The sequence below is a fragment of the Mustelus asterias genome, chromosome 13, assembly GCF_964213995.1.
Source record: "Mustelus asterias chromosome 13, sMusAst1.hap1.1, whole genome shotgun sequence".
Taxonomy (NCBI): Eukaryota; Metazoa; Chordata; class Chondrichthyes; order Carcharhiniformes; family Triakidae; genus Mustelus; species Mustelus asterias.
The window spans coordinates 13,461,726-13,473,644 of NC_135813.1; positions in this window are offsets into that span (position 1 = coordinate 13,461,726).

Here is an 11,919-nt window from a genome sequence, read left to right on the forward strand (position 1 = left end):
GGAAATCTAAATAAATCACATCCACTCGCTCTCCTTTATCTAACTTCCTTGTTACCTCCTCAAAGAACTCTAGCAGATTTGTCAGACATGACCTCCCCTTGACAAAGCCATGCTGACTCAGTCCTACTTGATCATGCACTTCCAACTACTCTGCGATCGCATCTTTAATAATGGACTCTAAAATCTTGCCAATGACCGAAGTCAGGCTAACCGGCCTATAATTTCCCATCTGTTGCCTCCCTCCCTTCTTAAACAGCGGTGTTACATTAGCTACTTTCTAGTCCTCTGGGACCCTCCCTGCCTCCAGTGATTCCTGAAAGATCACCATCAATGCCTCCACAATTTCCTCACCTATCTCTTTTAGAACCCTGGTGTGTAGTCCATCTGGTCCAGGTGATTTATCCACCTTCAGACCTTCCAGTTTCCCCAGAACCTTCTCCTTAGGGATGGCAACTACACTCACCTGTGTCCTCTAACTCACCTGGAGCTCTGGCATCCCACTGGTGTCTTCCAAAGTGAAGACTGGTGCAAAGTAACTATCCAGTTTCTCTGCCATTGCTTTGCTTCCCATTATTACTTCTCCAGCCTCATTTTTCAGTGGTCCAATTTTTGCCTCACTCTTACCTTTCATATTTTGAAAAAAACTCTTCCTATCTTCTTTTATATTGCTGGCTGGCTTACACTCATATTTCATCTTCTCCCCCCAAAATTAACTTTCAAAATGAATATTGTGCAGTCGTATGAATACAAATTCTGCATTCTCTAGAACTAGGGGTCACTACTTAAAAATAAGGGGTTGTCCATTTTAGATAGAGGCGAGGAAAATTCTTTCTCTTTGCACCAGTCTTTGGAGCACTCTTCCTCAAAAGGTGGTGGAAACAGAGTCTTTGAATATATTTACGGCAGAGCTAGATTGATTCTTCTAGATATTCTTCAGAATATTTTAACTGCCTAGATCCAGATTAGTAGTCAGTTCCTGGAGACCAGACATCGCACTGCCCACACATCAATGACTCCATGTTCTTTTTAAAATGAGGTTAACCAGACCAACACATTGTTCAAAACACCACCTCAATGGTGATTTGCAAATAGCTGGAATAACTTGTTTCAGTTTATAGTCATACGCCATTGAGGTGTAATACTAACCAAGCCATTCATGTATTGTAACAGCGTCACATAGAATTTCAGCGAAGTGTCAAACTTCACGTCCCGATCACTTTGCATTTACGTCCTTACTATTGGTCATCATGAGACTATAATCTGGAACAAAATTAATTGTCACTGAGAAGAGCAATGAACGACAGATAACATAGATTTGTTCAAAGCAAATCACGCCCGACAAACTTTACTTCAATTAAATAACCAAAAAGGCACCACAGTGTGGCGACTAGGGGATTTTCACAGCAATTTCATTGCAGTGTTAATGTAAGCCTACTTCATAGAATCCCGACAGTGCAGGAAGAGGCCATTTGGCCCAGCGAGTCTGCACCGATAACAATCCAACCCAGGCCCAATCCCCATAACCCCACATACTTAACCCGCTAATCCCTTTAACCTATGCATCCCGGGACACTAAGGGACAATTTAGCATGGCCAATGCACCTAACCAGCACATCTTTGGACTGTGGGAGGAAACCAGAGCACCCGGAGGAAACCCATGCAGACTTGGGTCACTATCTGAGTATTTCCACACAGACAGTGACCCAAGCCAGGAATTGAACCCAGACCCCTGGAGCTGTGAGGCAGCAGTGCTAATCACTGTGCCACAGTGCCGCCCTCAGTGGCACTAATAAATAAATAAACAGAAAAGGTTGATGAGGTTAGTGCAGTTGGTGTGTATATGGTCTCCCAAAAGACATTTTGATAAAAATCCCTCAACAGGTTTGCGTGATTGCCCATGTGCTTTCAGGGGAAAATAGTTATATTTCGTGTGGGAAGGTGGCCCCTCAGGATTTAATTTCTGGTTTAGAAAAATACAATTGGTTTCCAGTAAATGATCATGGGACCAGGTTGCCTGGGAGATAAACAATAGAAAAAGGGTTAATAAGTTCATAATAAGGTTGAGCAGGTTCCTAATGGTCACTTTCAAATGTGATCCTTACTGGCTCTTCCAATCTTCCATCCCCTAAATTTATTTATTTATTCATTTATTTATTAGTGTCACAAGTAGGCTTACATTAACACTGAATGAAGTTACTGTGAAATTCCTCTCATCGCCATATTCCGGTGCCTGTTCAGGTACACCGAGGGAGAATTTAGCACGGCCAATGCACCTAACCCGCACGTCTTTCGGACTAAATCTAAATTCAAGATAAATCTTAGATCATCCAACATTTTGCTGCCCTCGTTCTACCCCATACAAAGCTCTGCTTTCCGATTACACCAGTCTTTGCTGCCCATATTGGTTACCTGCTACCCCAAACAAAACCTCAAATTTAACATTCCTTTCTTTCCATGGGCTAATTTTCCTCCGTCTCTGTAATCTCCTTCAGCCCCAAAACTTCTTGGAACTCCCCAATCTGTTGCCTCTGACCTCAAGTATATATGGAGGTATCAGTTGATCTAGATATTTCGTTCCCACTGCTGAAGCCTGTTTGTAGTTTCATGAGTAGTTGTTTCAGTTTTTTGCCATTTCCCCCCCCCCACCCCACCAACAAATGTTGATGCTGCGGGCAACTGAGGAATGTACCTAGCGGTTGCATGAGGCTTGATCAATCTGACCCATGAACTCCTGGAATTCAGTGTAGTCACAAACACAGTTCATCACTCACTTGTGCACACAGAATTCTCGTGCAATAAATTGAGTCATTTTTCGTTATTCTGAAAACACTCGTGAATTTGAAGGGCAATGTTGCATCTTCTACCACTAGTACACAGCCCCATGCAGGTTTAAGCCTCTGCTCTAAAAGTCTTATTTATTAGTGTCACAAGTAGGCTTTCATTGGCACTGCAATGAAGCAGCTGTGCATATCCCCTACTCACCACACTCTGGTGCCTGTTCGGATACACTGAAGGAGAGTTTGGAGGGAGAGGGAGAGAGAGGTCCCAATCGAAAGCCAAGCATTTCCTCAGAGTAAGTGAAATGGGAAGGAATGTCAGAGTGTTACTGGTGCAAACCTAAACCACAATCACTTTGAGGCCAGCGACTAAGGCAAAGAGCCAAGAAGAGCGGTCAAATAGCTACATGCCAGTGCCAGGGAGCAGCACGGTGGCACAGTGGTGAGCACTGCTGCCTCAAGGCGCCACGTGCGATTCCCGGCTTGGGTCACTGTCTGTGTGGAGTGTGCACGTTCTCCCTGTGTCTGCGTGGGTTTCCTCCGGGTGCTCCGGTTTCCTCCCACAGTCTGAAAGACGTTCTGGTTAGGTGCATTGACCCAAACAGGCGCCGGAGTGTGGCGACTAGGGGAATTTCACAGTAACTTCATTGCAATGTTAATGTAAGCCTCACTTGTAACTAATAAAAAAAACTTTAAGAAATCCAGCCAAGGAAGGCTAGAGAAGCTTCAAAAATAGGATGCGTTTGCTGAGGGGTGGGAGGTGAGAAAACAGATTAAGACAATCGATACTTTCAAATTTTACAAAATCTTTTGACACTAAAATATTTTCTTCTCAAGATACCGACATCAAAACTTACCATTTTTGGTACTCTGCTGCCCTCTGATGTTCATTTTAAAAAGTTCAGTGTTATTGGAAAATATGAAAAAATATAACAGTTGTAATGCCATTTATCCTCATGTTAAAGTTGAGATTCCAGGATTAAATTTTCAGTCAAAAAGTAGGGGTTAAGGCGAACACAAGTAATAGTTGAAGGGTTTAGATCCACTCTTTCCCATTGCTTCGCTATTGTAGGAACAGCTCTTCCCTGCTGCCATCAGACTTTTGAATGGACCTACCTTACATTAAGTTGATCTTTCTCTACACCCTAGCTATGACTGTAACACTACACTCTGCACACTCCTATTTCCTTCTCTATGAACGGTATGCTTTGTTTGTATAGCACGCAAGGAACAATATTTTTCACTGTATGCTAATACATGCGACAATAATAAATCAAATCAGTGACTTTTTCTGACAACCCCACGCCCAAAAATAGCACATAAGGAACCAAAAAGTTGAATTTTTATTTCTAATAGCTTCTATGAAGAGACATGCGTTTCTTAAATCCAAATTTACTAAGTTCAACTACAAAAGCAATATGTACAATTTATAAAATTTCACTGTTTTCACAGCACAGAAAAATATACTTACCCGTAGTGCATGCACTGAACATGTATTGAAATCCATAAACATCATCCTCCATCTTGTTTTCAGAATCAAGTAATCCACCAATCTGCTTTTAGAATGGCATCATTATATGGATCAACGATCATCAGTAATCACATTGTCAGCCGTATCACTTCACAAATAATCATCTCCTGTGCAGTGAATTGGATATCTAATTTCTTGAATGATTTTGACAACAATCTCCATTCTGATCTCATCCCAAGCCTCCACCATTCACTCACACAGCGTTGCTGATGTTGGAGCCTGTCCGCTGCCTCCCTCTCTCCTCTGATCATCCAATCACTCCACTTATTCATCATGTGTGTTTAGAGATAGTCTATAGAGATATCCCATGGCTGCCTGGACAACTGAGAATTATTGCAACATCACTGTTTGCGATCAACTTTCAGCTACATCATCAAGGCGTAATCTGAATATTTTCCAGACGTGAAGACTTATTGCATTACATAATCCTCCTGATATTTCTTCAGCCTCATTTCTAACCCACCTCCATCTATCCTTTATCCTGAATGTGGCTGCTTTGGGAGTTTCTCTCTTCAATAACCAACTAACGGCTCAAGCTTTCTCTCATAAGACCATAAGTTATAGGAGCAGAGTTAGGCCATTCGGCCCATCGATTCTGCCCCACCATTCAATCATGTCTATGTTTCTCAACCCCATTCTCCCGCCTTTTCCCTGTAACCTTTGCTCCCTTTACCAATCAAGAACCTATCTATCTTTATCTTAAATACACTCAATGACCTGGCCTCCAAAGCCTTCTGTAGCAATAAATTTCATAGATTCACCACCCTCTGGCTGATGAAATTCCTCCTCATTTCAGTTCTTAAAGGGTCATTCCTTTACTCTGAGGCTGTGCCCTCGGATCCTAATCTCCCCTATTAATGGAAACATCTTCTCCACGTCCAAACTATACAGGCCTTTCAGTATTCTGTAAGTTTCAATGGGACCCCCCCCCCCCACCCCCGTCATCTTTCTAAACTCCATCGAGTACAGACCCAGGGTCCTCAAGGCTCCTCATACATCATGCCTTTCATTCCTGGGATCAGAGTCGTGAACCTCCTCTGGATCCTTTCCAAGGCCAGCACATCCTTCCTTAGATAAAGGGCCCGTTAGACATACACAGCACAATGTGAATCTAATTTCATAGTCTTCACTAACCCTGTTTTCTCCACAACTTTGCTCACTTTTTACTTGGCTGGTTTGTCAAAATTCATCAATGTTCCCAATACAGGCCAATTTGTATCCATTCTTTTGTTGATTTTTGATTAACCCGCTGAAATGCAATTAGCCATTGCATTAAGTTCTGCTGGGAGATTCTGTGAAATCTTGGTCTTCTGTTGTGGTACAAAATTGCTTTTCTTCATAAACCTGGCACCCCACCCAGAGTTGGTTTTAAAAGCTGCAAGGCCCAATTTTCTTGTTTGTTTCAGGGCAAGATTCGGATAGCTCCTCAAGAAACAAAGTCCATTCTGGTGATTTGTATTGCCACTTTTTGTAACTGTGTTTGCAAACTTTAGCCACATCCTAGGCTTTCCTCTGTTTGTGTATCTGTCTCAACTGTGTAGAGAGCTTCATCCAATCTCGAAAGTTCTTCCCTGATATCTTGAACGTTCTAGCTGCTGACAACTATTTGCCTGCTCTGTAATCTCAAAGACTTTTAAGTTGGAGCTGGGCCGTTTATCTGCCATTCCTTCTTAATACAATGTTTCCATATTAAAGGACAGGATTGGTGGAAACGCAGCATGCAACAGTGAGGTGACAGCCTTGACATTATGCGTTGACACGCGCAGACACGAAAAGCTGAACAGCCACCTTCAGTGGTGAGCTGTTTTGGCAATATGTAGATTTGCACCAGAACGAGTTTGCCAAATACAAAGGGTTTGGATTATTTGGCTAAAAATCAGGTGTTGACTTATGCAAGATGTGAAAAATGAATTACATTTTGTCCAAACATCAGGGGTTGCCTTTTACACAAGATCGACCATTACTCGAGTATCTACAGTAAACATCATCAAGCCTTCAGAGTGCACTGTAATGGTCCTGTGGACAGATGCAAGGGAAATCTTTCCTGGCAAACTGACAACAGCACGGTTTTTGAAGAAATGAGGTATCAGGCTCCATTTAGTGGGACAGGTTTAGCAGCCAGTCCTTGGATGCCACCTACAGTCTGTATAAGGAAGTTAAAGGAGTCATTTTTCCTGAGACGTTAGAAAAATGAATTAAGTGCTCCCAACAAGGATGTGATCCCATTACTTAACACAGATCAAGTTGACAGAATACAGCCATTGTTGCAAGTTCTAAGGTTGCAAATATATATCCTGCCATAGAATTCAGGTAAGTGTCAATCTTTTTGTCATCTTGCTTTCTCCTCAGAGACGGAATCTTTTGGGATAGATTCGATTGATGTAGAAGAGGTTTCTCCCCCCCATTTGGTTACAACAGAATGGGTTGAAGTTGAAATCCAAAGAACTGATACTCGTTTCAAACAGAAGTGAAGCCTCTTGATCAAATCTACACAGAAAAGAGGAATCCATGTAGAGATCAGACCAGGCCATTAGAAGGTCACATTGCCTGAAAAGTTGGGAGCAATGTTTGAACATATGGGTTAGGGGGAAAAACAAAAGACATGATGGCCAAGCTGGCACCTGAACACATGCAGGCCCACATCAAACATCAGATTTTCAATGCTGCGCTTAAATAACTGACTTCATAATCAGGAAGTGATTACACTACACTTTGGAATATCATGAAAAGTTCTATATAAATGCATGGTGGCACAGTGGTTAGCACTGCTGCCTCACAGCACCAGGGACTCGGGTTAGATTCCTGCCTTGGGTCGCTGTCTGTGCGGAGTCTGCACATTCTCCCAGTGTCTGCGTGGGTTTCCTCCCACAGTCCAAAGATGTGCGGGTTAGGTGCATTGGCCGTGCTAAATTCTCCCTCAGTGTACCCGAACAGGCGCCGGAGGGTGGTGACTCGGGGATTTTCACAGTAACTTCATTGCAGTGTTAATGTAAGCCTACTTGTGACTGATAAATAAATAAACTTTAAATTTTAATGAACAACTCACTTTTGCAATTCAAGTTGAATCTGTAGGGAAATACTCAGTCAGAGACTGAGCAAATGATGGGATTACCAGAGAATTCTTCAGTGCCTATTTCCTTTAGCCATGCCGGCATTGGATTGAAGAGGTCTCACAACACCAAAGCTAAAGTCCAACAGGTTTATTTGGAATCAAAAGCTTTCGGAGCGCTGCTCCTCACCTGGTAAAGGAACAGCGCTCTAGATCATAGATTCCCTACAGTACAGAAAGAGGCCATTCGGCCCATCGAGCCTGCACCGACCACAATCCCACCCAGGCCCTACCCCCATATCCCTACATATTTACCCACTAATCCCTCTAACCTACACATCTCAGGACACTAAGGGCAATTTTTAGCATGGCCAATCAACCTAACCCGCACATCTTTGGACTGTGGGAGGAAACCGGAGCACCCGGAGGAAACCCACGCAGACACGAGGAGAATGTGCAAACTCCACACAGACAGTGACCCAAGCCGGGAATCGAACCCAGGTCCCTGGAGCTGTGAAGCAGCAGTGCTAACCACTGTGCTACCGTGCCGCCCTCTAGAAGCTCGTGATTCCAAATAAAACTGTTGGACTTTAATGTGGTGCTGTGAGACTTCTTACTATTTCCTTTAGAATAAGTTTAATCAAAATATGTACATGCCAGTCTGCTGTGCATTACACCACTGTTATATTTTAATGCTTGTTGATCTCAGGGAGACATTGGTCCCAGGTGACAGGAATTGTCAGGGTAGGAGAAGCAAGGCACCTGACTAAAATTAGGCTTAAAGATGGTGATCAGGAGATGTAATAGGACAGCAGTGAGAGATATCTATATTCTGTTGGAACCAATTTGGATGCTTTAATCAATTTGAGTCTGATCAAGGATGACAAAACTCTTCAGCATGGAGATACATTAAAGTAAAATTTAAAGTTTATTTATTAGTCACAAGTAGGCTTACATTCACACTGTAATGAAGTTACTGTGAAAATCCCCTAGTCGCCACACTCCGGCGCCTGTTCAGGTACACTGAGGGAGAATTTAATACGGCCAATGCACCTAATCTACACATCTTTGGACTGTGGGAGGAAACCAGAGCACCCGGAGGAAACCCACGCAGACACAGGGAGAATGTGCAAACTCCACACAGTGACCCAAGCTGGGAATCGAACCCAGGTCCCTGGCACTATGAGGCAGCAGTGCTAACCACTGTACTACCGTGCCGTCCCACATACCTTGGTGTTGCAACTGCTGCACTTAGACATTACATATTTTGACTGAGGGAGCTGCTGCAAGGTCAACATTTGAGCAAGTAGGGACATGTAGTTCATAAAGAAATGCCATGCACACAGTCATTGAGCAGAAGATAATAAGAACATAAGAAATAGGAACAGGAGTAGGCCATCTAGCCCCTCGAGCCTGCCCCGCCATTCAACAAGATCATGGCTGATCTGAAGCGAATCAGTTCCACTTACCCGCCTGCAGGTTCGTGTAATGGCCGGAATTCTCCGACCTTACATGCAACTGGGATTCTCCTATCCCGCTGCAGTGAATGGGAGTTTTAGCTGAGTGCCAAAGTCTCCGCTCTCGCTGGTAACAGTGACAGGTCTTACGAGATTGGAGAATTCCAGCCAATAACTGATTGATAATAAATTCAATCTCACGGTGTTTAGAAAAGGTATAAAGATAGGTTCCAAATGGACTGGAGATGTAGATGACTTCTGAAGGAATACAAGAGACTCTTAAAGGATGAGGCAGGGGTTCATGCAGCATTCGTCAGAGTGGCTTTTAGCCAATGGCATAAACAAAGTAATTTAATTCCCACTTACACCTCGAAAACCACTATTCGGTCACTGTAAGGTATCAAGTTTTGTTTGTGCTAAATAAAGTTTCATCAACTCTATTAATGCAAGCCAATGTTGAATCATCGGTTTCCTCAAGTCCTAATGTCCAACAAAAAGGAAACCATTCTGGTCCAGTATTCGGGCACAATGAACCATTTCAGAGGGGAGTGTGTTCCGGCACATGGAGATATAACAAGGTGGAGATTAAAGTTAGTTACAAGAGAGCTGCATTTGAGAGCAGCCGATAGATTAGTGTTGTTCTATTGGATCGATCTCTGGCTTCTTTTGTCCATCTCATCTGTAATGATTTTCAGTTGGGTTTCTAGGATGTGAGCAAATCACTCCACCAAATAATTAATCCAAATTAATAAACTATGCAGGTTCATTTAAAACACAGACAATATGAAGGTCAGCCACTTGTATTTTATGAATTGAGATACAACACAAGGATTGAATAGAAAACATTAGTCCCTCAAACCCACTCTTACTAGACTTAATGCAACCTGGTCGACTATGAAATCTGCCGAACCTATTTAATCCCCTGAGGGTAATCTCTGCAAAGATATTTATCCTTACAGGTATCAAACTAATCTTGTGTAGAGCATGCCTCTAATTTTAAACGGCTTAACTCCAACCCAGAATAGTTCTCGACTTACCCCGGAGTGGGTTGAGCTGCGATCAGCAACGTGCTGTGCTGATGTCACAAAGCCAACTTACATAAAATGACAGTAATGAGGGCAGACAAGAATTTCACTCCAAGTAGAAATACTTGGTTCACCAAGTATGCAAAAGATCAAGGAGTTTAGTACTGTACAAATTAATGGTGCTATATGAATACCAATTGTCAGCTGTGCTTAAGTGGATAGCATTCTTACCCGAGTCAGAAGGTTGCAGGATTCAAGCTCCACTCCAGAGGTTTAAGAATATAATCGACGGACGTTCCAGCAATACTGAAGTGGCACTACACTGTTGAAGATGCTATCTGCCCCCTTAGATGGATGTAAAAGATCCCCATGACATAATTTCAAAGCAGAGGAGAATTATCCCTAGTGTCCTAGTCCTAAAATTATATAACTCATTGAGTTTAAGTTTATTTATTAGTGTCACAAATAGGCTTACATTAACACTGCAATGAAGTTACTGTGAAAATCCCCTAGTCGCCACACTCCAGCGCCTGTTCGGGTACACCGAGAGAGAATTTAGCAACGCCAATGCACCGAACCTGCACGTCTTTTGACTGTGGGAGGAAACCGGAGCATCCCAGAGGAAACCCACTTGGATACGGGGAGAATGTGCAGACTCCGCACAGTGACCCAAGCTGGGAATCAAACCTGGGTCCCTGGCGTTTTGAGGCAGCAGTGCTAACCACTGTGCCACCATGAGTTATTGTTTAGCTTGCCTTATTTGAATCCTGCCTTCCATTGCAGGTTAAAACTGGCATCTATTGTAAAGAAGTTAGATTAAATTGTACCTGCTCCTCAAATGAGAATGGAGTATAGAGGTGCGATGTTACATGAGAGGCACCAAACTTTCATGGGGCTTTTTAATTAAAAAATGTTATTCATAAATAGGGGAGGATTCAAAATAATTCATGTAGTGCACATAATCAGATTTCACCAAGTTCTAACATCAGATTTGTTGAGTGCACATCATAAAAACCAAAATGTACCAACCACCACCCATAGATTATTCAACAATATCAATATCTTGAGTAAATCACAGACGGATCCAATGATACGCTACGATGTCTGTGTAATTACTTCTGAATATGAAATGATCATTTGTACCTGGAATTCATGTACATCTTGTAAATTTATCTTCAAACTACAACCACAGCAATCGAGAGGTCATAACTTTCTGCCTCTCAAACAAAGGCAAATTCACCGTCTCTCCAGCCATCATCACTGACTGGGTAAAATGCACAGCCATGAAAACTCTGTTCAAGCAATATAGGCCTCAAATTCGTTCTCTCCCATTTGATCAGTTGAGCGACATCCACCCAAATAACTGACATAAGCAACTGACTGGTGCATTGATGCTAATTTCCCTGTAGAAAGAAAGCAGAAAATCAGAGTAATTGTTACCTTGCTGTAGACATTCCTGATTAAGTGAGTTGATTCCTGTTTCATAAGGGGAGGTGATGGCCTAGTGGTATTATCACTCGGCTATTAATCCAGAAACTCAGCTAATATTCTGGGGACCCGGGTTCGAATCCTGTCACGGCAGATGGTGAAATTTGAATTCAATTTTAAAAATCTGGAATTAAGAATCTACTGATGACCATGAAATCATTGTTGATTGTTGGAAAAACCCATCTCGTTCACTAATGCCCTTTAGGGAAGGAAATCTGCCGTCCTTACCTGGTCTGGCCTACATGTGACTCCAGAGCCACGGCAATGTGGTTGACTCGCAACTGCCCCTGGGCAACTAGGGATGGGTAATAAATGCCAGCGACTCCCATGTCCCACAAATGAAAAAAAAACAGGCTTCTAACTGTTGTAAATTAAATAAAGGCATGATGCTGAACTCTTGGCTAAACAAAACTAATCTGTCAAAAATTTTGGAGTGATATTTTTATTTAATTAGTAAATGACAGGTAAACTAGAATTTGCATCCACTGAGTTTCATCAATTCTTATTTGTTCAAAACATTCAGGATCCAGTTTTCTGCAAAGTAACTGCTTTTCCAGTTCAGCAGGGCACTGTGATGTGGCATTAGTTTGAG